A 9,676-nucleotide genomic window follows, 5' to 3' on the forward strand; every position below is an offset into this window, starting at 1 on the left:
CTCGCCCGGTGTTTGCAGAGCCCCGCTCCAGACCCAAACCCGGAGCGCGATTCCTGCGCGGTGCGCACTTTCCGTGTGGTTTTCCCCACAGCCACCGGCCAATTAGTAAAGAACCCTTATATTCTTCTATCTAAACTGCGGGGAAGGTTCAGCCAGAAGGTAAATTTGCTTTGATCTACATTACACCTAATTGAGTCACCACCAATGTCTCTATCCCAACATCAAGAAATGTGAAAATGTTAGATTATTTCACTGGGGATTAAACCTAATTTTCGCGTGTTCTGCATTAACCTATTAGGCTGACTCATCTGCATTGCTAATGCGGCTCAGGCAGCTGTCACCGCTAAAGAAAAACATGATCATGCAATCCTTGAATGAATGATTCCAGCTCTGATTAGTGTTAGTGAAGTTAGCTGAGCCCTGGTGATAAGGCAGGAAAATTCCCAGGTTGCCGATAGCTTTGAAAATTATCAGACTCTGGGCAAAATGTAGCTGGCGGCGCGTGGGGCCTCCCTCCGAAGGCGGCATTATTTAAGGCCGTCTCTCTCTTCGGGCTGCTCGCAGGAACGTGGCTGCCGCTCTTTCCGAGGGGCTGGTGCCAGGGGTACGGATTAAAATGCTCATGGGAATGACCCGAGCGAGGACGGCCGCGGGTTTGTCCCTGCCCGGACACGTCCGGGCCTTCAACGCGGTTTGCAGAGGAGAACCAGCGGTGCCGGAGCAGGACCGGGAGAATGGGCCTGGGGGACCAGCACCAGCCAGGGCCTCGGGCTGGGCTCTGCTCTTTGTTCACCTCAGCTCCAGCCGTTCCTCATTCTATCCGTCAGATTTAAATAGGGAAAAGGGGGGGGAAAGCAACAATGGCCCATCCCCTTGAGATGGGAAAAATTTAGGAGTGAGTTATCCCCGAGCAATAGAGCCAGGAGCCAATTTAATCCGATTAGCGCCTGCCGACAATGGATGCTCCTCGCCCATTGTGGACAGAAGCTTTCCCTTTATTTGTTTCTATTAGCCGAGAAACCAAGATATCGGAAAAGTGGAACTTTGCCCGGACAATCGACGAAGAAACAAATTGAGAGGAATGGTCTGAAGTGTCAATATTGATCTTTTGGCCCTGCCACTGCTCGGAGAGGACTTGCCGAGCGCCCCAAGTCTGCGGCACCCGTGGCTGCGCGCTCTCGGCGCTCCCCGTGGGGATGGTGGGCACGCAGGGCAGGAGCAGACGGGCTCCAGTGGGAAAAGACTCGGGGCTGTTGGCCAAAGCACAGCGCTGACGGGAATGGAGCGGGGCTTTAAACTGCCCGGGCACCTGCTGCCGTAATTCCCAGTTCCTCAGCGAACGCGCTCGCTGCGGGTGTCGCCGGAGGCTCCTTCCCGTCACGTTTCACGGGGAGCAGCTCCTTCCCACACACCTGGAATGAATTCTGCTGTCTCCCAGCACCGGTGACAGCCACAGCACCGCTCGGTGTCACCGGCGGCTGCCCCTGGCCCCATGTGGCTGTGGTGTCACTGTGGTGAGGACAGGCCATGCCTGGGTTCCCAGTGGTGTCACTGTGGTGAGGACAGGCCATGCCTGGGTTCCCAGTGGTGTCACTGTGGTGAGGACAGGCTGTGCCATGCCTGGGTTCCCAGTGGTGTCACTGTGGTGAGGACAGGCCATGCCTGGGTTCCCAGTGGTGTCACTGTGGTGAGGACAGGCCATGCCTGGGTTCCCAGTGGTGTCACTGTGGTGAGGACAGGCTGTGCCATGCCTGGGTTCCCAGTGGTGTCACTGTGGTGAGGACAGGCCATGCCTGGGTTCCCAGTGGTGTCACTGTGGTGAGGACAGGCCGTGCCTGGGTTCCCAGTGGTGTCACTGTGGTGAGGACAGGCCGTGCCTGGGTTCCCAGTGGTGTCACTGTGGTGAGGACAGGCCGTGCCTGGGTTCCCAGTGGTGTCACTGTGGTGAGGACAGGCCGTGCCTGGGTTCCCAGTGGTGTCACTGTGGTGAGGACAGGCTGTGCACAGCCTGCCTTGGGCCTGGCCTGCTGCGAGGCCTGCTTCCTTTTCCTGGGAGAAAATGCCCCTCGGTGTCTCCTGGAGCGTCCAAACCCCGCAGACATCCCCAGGACCTGGGGCTGTCCGAGCCTGTCGGGCGCTGCTGGGCAGTGAGGGGCAGGGTGGACACCAGGGTCAGTCAGCACAGGGCGGCCTGTCCCCTCCAGATCAGCACTGCTGGCATTAAACCATGACCCTCAGAGCCTGAGGATCCCAAGGGGAAAGGGATGAGGGGCAGCAGGAGCACTCCCTGCAGCAAGGGGCCTTCCTGGGGACCCCCACCCTGGTCCGGCAGTGCCGGCCGGCCCGGCTCGGGTGGTGCGAGCCGTGAGATTTGGGGTTTTACCCCCGAGATATTTGCCGTGTGGAAAAGCACTGACAAGAGCTGTGTTCCCAGCAGAGGAGCTACTCTGCAGGTTGGGAGAGGTGCCCCGTTAACATCCCAGGCCCCTGGAGCAGCTGCAGGCTGGAATTCTGTCCTGACCCACACCCTCGCAGGTCAGGGGGAAGCTCCCTGAGCACCCATCCCTCTCCTCCCCGGTGCTGCTGCCCTGTGAGTGCCAGCCTGCCGGGGGCAAAAAGGGTCGGGGGGGAATTGTTCCCCAGACCTGCCCCACAAAAGGAACCTCTCCTATCCTACAATGGGATTTATTTTTTTCTGTCCCTCTGTTCCAGTGAGCGGCTCCAGGTGTCAACCGAGCAAAGTCAGGATCAGCTGCAGTTATTCCAGAGTACACGTCCACATGCAGAATATTCCAGAACAGGTATTTCTCTTTAAATTCATGCCCCGTCTTATTCCAGAATATTTCCCTGTGTAGAGAAGCACTTGGCTGGGGTCTCTGCTTGCTGCTGTACTAGTGATAAGATGGATTGGCTGATCTAATAGGTCTTTTCAATCTCTGATTTTGAAAGCTAAGATTGGGAAATTAATTTCAGAAAGGTCAAAACAGAGCAAGGCTATCCTGCCGCTGTGTGATGGATCCTATTTTTTTTTTTTTAAATCTGCCTATTGAGGGAAAGGTTAGTTATTCAGCATCCTGCAAAAGAAAGAAATAAATAAAGCGGGCAGAGGAACACAGAAGTGTATGGATCTGCTGACCCATTCGCAATCCTCAGTTAATGAGAGCGCCGGGGAGCGGGAGCGCGGAGAGGCTGCGGAGCCGGGGGCACCGACCCCGGCCGCGGGGAGCGCGGTGTCCCCTCGCCCGCCCCGCGCGTGGCTGGAGCCTGGGAGGTCTGCTCCCACCCCCGGGGGAAAAGTGAGCAGATCCCCGGGCTGTTCACCGAAAAAACCCAGCCCCCGGGGGGGATGCAGCGGCGCTGGGGACCGCCGGGGTCGTGGGGAGGTTTGGGCAGTCGTGCCACGGGGTTTTAGCGTGGAGAGAAACAGAAAGCTCAGAAGGAAAGGGGGGGGGGGGGAGAATGGGAAAGCGAAGGCTTCACATAGGTATTTCCCTGCTTTTTACTTATTTGTCCTCTTCCAATGCACAGCCGAATGGTAAAATGGAGAGTAAATTGCTTCCGTGGTTTTAAAGAGCAGGGCATCATCAGGGGGAGAGCAAAGGGGCCGCCTGGGGGGGAACGACTTCTCAATTAACAACAAAATAGATTTCTCTTGTTTGTTCGCCTTTTCTTTTTGCCTCTTGACGTGGTATATTCAGCAACCTGCTGAGCTGCCCCTTCCTCTGTCCGCTTCTCTTCTCGTGGATGAGTATGGGATGCCGGATTTTGGGAAGTGGGGAGGAATCCACCGTCTCCAGCAGCACTGAGCAGACCCCGTCCCAAGAGCCCGGGGAGGTGGTGCTGTGCCTGGGGTCGCTGTGCAGCCCCGCATCCCGGTGGGATCCCACGGCGTGTCCCCCCGGGGAGCAGGGCGAGGGACAGGCCGAGGCAGCTGCAGAACCGAGCTGCAGCCTCAGGGGCCCCTTTCCCTGCTCTAAGGACAGGCTATCCATGATGAGCACTAACCCGGGCCTCCTGGGAGCAAGCCCAGAGAAATCTGCGGATTGCCCTGGAGATGGGATCCTGACTGGAACCCCTGGAGCATTAATTAGCACCCCCATCTCGGGTGCAATTCACCCCGAACCCAGTGTCTGGTTCCTCTTTGCAGACAGATACCAAACGTGTACGGACCCAGCGCCGTCCCCACCGCTCCCGGAGCTCTCCGCCTCCTGCCCGTCCTGCTGCTTTCTGCAGCCGGCTGTACAGAACCCAGACAGGAATGATGAGCGAAACAAATATCTCCAGTTGAGGATTCTGCTCCCAAGTTCAGTAGTAAATGGCAATTATGAGTCAATATACACAAACGACTTAATTTCCTTACCACCTCAGGCCACGCTGGAGGTAAAGCGTGACTTGGCAGGCGGGTTGCAGATCTCATTCTGAACACAACACGTTTAAGCTCCACAAAATGCTGGAGCACACAAACCCGTCCGGGTTTACCAGCAGAGGATCCCGAGCAGGTTCGACCGGACAGCAGAGCACCTCTGGTGCCGGGCAGAGTTCTCGTACCTTGGGCTTTCTTCCTGCAGCTTTCGGAGGAGTTTTCCCCAAGTCCTCGTATTCCTGCCCGATGAAAGCGCATCTTTACCTTCAAGAGAATCTAGGCGTCCAGTACTCAAACTTAGGGTCAAAGAGGCATATGGGGCTTTATTATCCTCCTTTTGTTTCGTTGGGTTTTTTTTTTTTTTGTTTTTGCACGCGCACTGTGGACGTTTTCAAATTCAAGCACTGTTTGACCGTATGATTTGAATGCTTTGCTATCATTAATGCGCTGACTTTCACATGGAGTGTGCGCTTGTAGCACGCAGGCGTGGAGAAACAGAGTAATTCTTGGTGAGGGCGCCACAAAGGTGTGGCTCTGCCGGCAGGGCCCAGGGAGTGTGGGCTCCAAAACCTGTCCCTGCCCCAGCACCTGCTGCCTGGTGGCTTGAGCTGCTCCGTGGGGACTCCGTGCTCACAGCTTTCCTGGGAGCTTTGCCCTGGCACAGCACTGCCGTGTGGGCTGTGGGTGCTCAGCCTCTGGCAGATCCCGGGAACGCCGGGGGAACAGCTGTAAACCCCATTTAAACAGGGAGCTGGTGGGAGGGAGAGGGGAACATTTATTATACATCTAATCCTGCTCAGGTTTTCTACACCATATGTCTGAGCAGCAGAACATGTGAAATGCGTACTAATTACTCTGCCTGTGTCATGTGTGTATATTTTATATGCAGTCCCTGACCTTTTTGTTAATAACTTCACATTATATTCATTGACCTGAAACAAATTGAATTCAGTGGCACTCACTCCAGAATTGAATTACATAGTCTTCTTAATTGGTCTCTTATTTAAATGTGGAAAAGTAACAGTTTACCACCTGTAATTATTCTTTTCCTTAAGAAATTCCTGTGGAGAGCGTGCGTGTGTCCGTGGCACACGTGCTGGGCTCCTGTCCGGGGGGGAATTCCCGCAGGAGCCCCAAGACCCAGCTGGCACCGTGGGGCAGAAGAAAACAACCCCTGAAAGTTCTGTCCCTCCCAAGCAAGACCACGCCCGAAAGCGTGTGAGAAGGGTGTCCCTGCTGGGGGACAGGCAGCCCTGGGCCGGCAGCCCCACTCGGCCCCCAGGAGCCAGAACTGCCGCTCTGCCAGGTGCCATCCCGGGACCGGGAGCTGGGAGCTCCGGGAATGCCGACCCGCGGTGGGAGAGAGCCCGGCCGGCTGCAATCTCCGCTCAGCCTCCGTCCCTCCGAGTTAATTGCCGAAGCCGCGAGGAGGAGACTCACTCTTTACTTACTATATTTAACTTAAAAATGCAAATGTTATTAGTGTCCCGATCAGCGATAAGAGTGCCTTTGTGCCAGGCTTTAACCTCCATTAGGGGGGATTAGGAGAACGTATCCACATTGGCATTTTCCAAGTGTCACTGTGACAGCACTTGCTGCACAAATGCCTGGCTGTCACACTGAGGTTTATCACCAGGTTTTTTCCTGCGAATGCAGACTAATAAGCCCAGAAATTACAATTGCCTCCCTGCCGAATCTGTGATAGGCGGAAATAATGATATCAGTGCCCTGCTAATCTCCTGCCTCCGCGCTTGGCACCAGCCTATTGAGTCACCTGTCATACGCCGCTTTGATGAGGCGAATTCAATCTCTCAGCTATAATGACAATGGAGCCATTTTAATGTTTGGAAATGATTATGTGAAGGTTTCTCTTTGCTCTGTCTTGGCAAGCAAACCAGGTCAGCGTTCCGGCTGTGTCTCCCGCCGCCGCTAACGACTTGGAAGGAGCCGGCCTGTATTAAGTGAATATGCCAAGTTATTAGAGAGGAGATGCTGAAGGCAGCTGGAGGGGGGAGACTCCTTTTATTTCCTTTTCCATAGCAAGCGTGAGCCTGAGAAGACGCTTCAGAGCCGTGAGCAGCTCCCACGCGCCCGTGGTGCCCGGCGGGCCGCGAGAGCCCCGCGCGCCATGCGCTGGCAGCCACGGGCTCCTCGCCCCAAAATCCACCTGGGAGCGGCTGGCTTTGCAAACAAGCCGAGCTTCCAAACATCTGGCCTGCTGGTGTGTGGGGAAGGGGCCTGGGGCCTGGCTGGGCAGCCGTGGAGGGGATCTCCTGTGCTGGATCCATCCCGCCTCGGGTGTGCGTGCCACTTCACTTTGTGGTAGAGACACTGAATTTCTCCTTCTCTCAGGTGCCTCTGTGTGTGGGACCAGGCCACACCCCACCTTTGAACAGGAGCCGAGACGCTTGGTTTGTTTATTTGAACATAAAAGGAAAATGGCTACATTTCCTCAGGCTGCCGGAGGTCCCAAACGCATGGAGGAAAGCATCTCCAGCTGGATGAGGGTTTAAGTCACCTTGGAGAAGCGCAGGGTCTGTCAGAGCCCGCTGCTGGAATTCCACAGGTTGGGCACAGCCCGGGGAGTCTGGGTGCTGCCCAGACCTGCAGCTGGATGGCCTCTCCCTGGCGTCTCCCTGCCGGGATCCCGTGGGTGAGGGCGGCGCGCCCGTGGCCCAGTCCTGCGGAGAGGCCTGGCCACGCTTCCCACGCGGTTCCGTCGCCAGCGCCCTGCGGGAGCCCCTGGCACTGAGGCGCTCGCCACCTTCCCTCGGCCTTCCCTGCCAGGGGACGGGTTTTTACTGATACCACATTCGTTCTCTGGGATCTCGACCCAGTCTTCCCTAGGGCAGGGGTAGAGCAGCAGAAGTTCAGACGTCGAGCTCTTATAAAGGCGAGCGCTGGAGGCCGGCCCTGCCTGGGCGTCCCGGGCCGCTCTTCGGCGGGTGAAAGGCGATTGTTGGGCTGCAGAGAGGCCGGAGCAGAACCCAATTGACCCACGCCACGCAGGGAGCGCCGCCGAGCCCCTTTCACCCAGGGCCCTTGCAAAGAAACCTTTTTTTATTAGAGCTGAGTGCTGAAATTATTTGAAGGAAGTGATTATCTGTGTAATAACAGCCGTGCCCGCGCGAGTGACCGCCACGGAGAGAAACGGAGGCAGCGGAGCTGGCGATGGGCTGAGCAGGCGTGGAAGCGGCGGTGGCACACGGGGCTGGCCCCTCGCTCGTGTCTGAAGGGCTGCTCCTGCCGGGGGCTCGGCTCCAGCCCCTCCGGTGGGAACGGGACGGGTGGCGGCACCGCCACCAAGGGACGGACGGCCTTTGCTTTTGGGTACGTCCTGGCCACCCTGGAGAGCCCGGCTTGGGCCTGGGTGTCTCCCCGCAGCCCTGCCGGGCTGGTGCCCGCGTGGTGGGGAGCTGGGCGCCGCCACCCCCACGCACCCCCACATCCATCTCCCCTAATTAAGGCAGCCAATCTAATTAGGGCGGCGCCCCGCGCAGCCGCCCCGTGGGGGCGCATCAAAGCCGGCGTGGGGCGCGCGCGCGGGCAGCGCAATTACCCAAGTTAAGAAAACATCCCTGTAATTAGCCAGGCAACTCCGAGCACAAGGAATGGAAATTAGTCACAGCGCAATAAATTAGTCGGTGCATATATTACGTGCCGGGAGCACCCCGGGGGCCTCCTGTTTGCAAGGCTTTGGTTTGCAGCCCCATGCCTCTCAATAAAGCATTCATCCCTAGGTGATTATGTGCCAGCAAAAGGAGTTTTTAACTGAATTACAAATTTTCTTTTCTAATTCTTTTGTAGGCAGAATTGGGATCCCTCCCTTTTTTCCCTCTCTCGCTCTCTCCTTTTTTTTTTTTAATTTTTTTTTTTTTTTTTGAAGGGCCGGGGAGCAAAGCCACTTCCCTCCCCCTTCAGCTAACAATTAATTTTCAGCTTTTCAGGGTGCTTCAAGACCCTGCATTGTTTGCTTTAATTAGGAGCGGTAGTTAAGGAACTATTTCAGAATCCCTCCCCAATTCTGAACTATTTTAGCTGTCGTTTCTTTCCTGGGGGAAGAAAAGGGGAGGGCGAAGCAGGAAATTGGACTGTAGCAGCACATAACATTTGCATCAAAATAATACAGCCGGCAACAGAAAATCACAATCACATCACTCAGAAGGAAGGAACAGAATACAAATTAAAGGAATAATGTAAATTTTTTGCCATTAAGCTTCAATGACCATTTGAAATGGTGCAAGGCACAAAGGTTTTGATGAGCATCATCCAGTTTGATTATTCATACTTGTGCTTCTGCTTGAATTAAAGTAGGAGTGCTAGAGCCTGTTAGAGCAAAATATTTGAATTGGTAGTGAACTCTCACCTTTACTTGCATCCATTTACTTTTCAAATGAATACCAGATAAGTTAGTGCATTTTATAATCGGCCTGTTTTCCAGTGAGTGCTGTCATTACATACCAATTTCTTTTAGAAGTGCTTCCTAAGAAACATTAAATACTTACGAATAAGGATGTGTCCATCAGCGGCGGCAGCCCTCTGCGAGCGGGCAGGCTGCGTGTCCTCCCTGCCAGGGCTGTGTGCGTGGGGCTGCCATCCCCGGGGGCTGCAGCCAGGCTCCAGCCCCACTCTGGAGCTGTGTGCGGGCAGGAGCAGCCCTGCCGGCCTTTCCAGCAGCAGCCACGGGGATAAAGAGCTCTCCCTCGGCTCCCAGCCTGCAGCTTTCTCCCCTGAGCCGTCGCTGCTTTATCCCGGTTCCAGCACACGCAGACGGCTTGCGGAGAGGAAACACCGGGTCTGAGAGTGGGTTTTCGGGTGCTGCCCTGTGAATGATTATGGATGCAGGGAAAAGGCAAGGAGCGTTAGGGTGGGGTGACAGGAACCAGCCTGGAGCCTGATCTGAGCAGCGTCAGGGGCTGGCAGGTTTGCTGGGTGCCCAAGAGCAAAACTGGCCAGATGTTTGTCTGAGGAGATGCCGCGGGATTAACGGCCTCAAAAGTTGCAGCAGGAGAGATGTAGATCACATAGTGGGGAACATTCCTTGTCCAGAAGGGCTGCCCAGGCCCAGGGCAGTGGGGGTGTCACCATTCCTAGAGGGATTTGACAGATGCTGGGATGGGACACCCGGGGACATGGACTAGTGGTGGCCTTGGCAGTGCTGGCAGAACGGTTGGACTTGATGGTCTCAGAGGGCTTTTCCGACCTAAATGATCCTCTGGGCTCCTGGAAAAGGCAAAAGGCAGACCCAAAAGCACTGCAGAGAATCCCAGGAAGACCTGGCTTAGAAGGAACTTAACGCTCGCTCATCTCATT

The 9,676-nt window shown here is 55.8% G+C and overlaps 1 long non-coding RNA gene across 1 annotated transcript; it reads left to right on the forward strand.

Moving 5' to 3' along the window:
- Positions 1–478: 478 nt before the first annotated feature.
- Positions 479–7,783, forward strand: LOC148184543 (uncharacterized). The gene is made up of 4 exons (XR_015772185.1): positions 479–604; positions 2,438–2,535; positions 2,713–2,801; positions 4,148–7,783. It is a non-coding gene; the product is annotated as an uncharacterized LOC148184543 (long non-coding RNA).
- The last annotated feature ends 1,893 nt before the right edge of the window (positions 7,784–9,676 follow it).

This window comes from Pseudopodoces humilis, chromosome 3 (assembly GCF_049639895.1).
Source record: "Pseudopodoces humilis isolate 2021_Gansu_Grassland_sample_001 chromosome 3, ASM4963989v1, whole genome shotgun sequence".
Taxonomy (NCBI): domain Eukaryota; kingdom Metazoa; phylum Chordata; class Aves; order Passeriformes; family Paridae; genus Pseudopodoces; species Pseudopodoces humilis.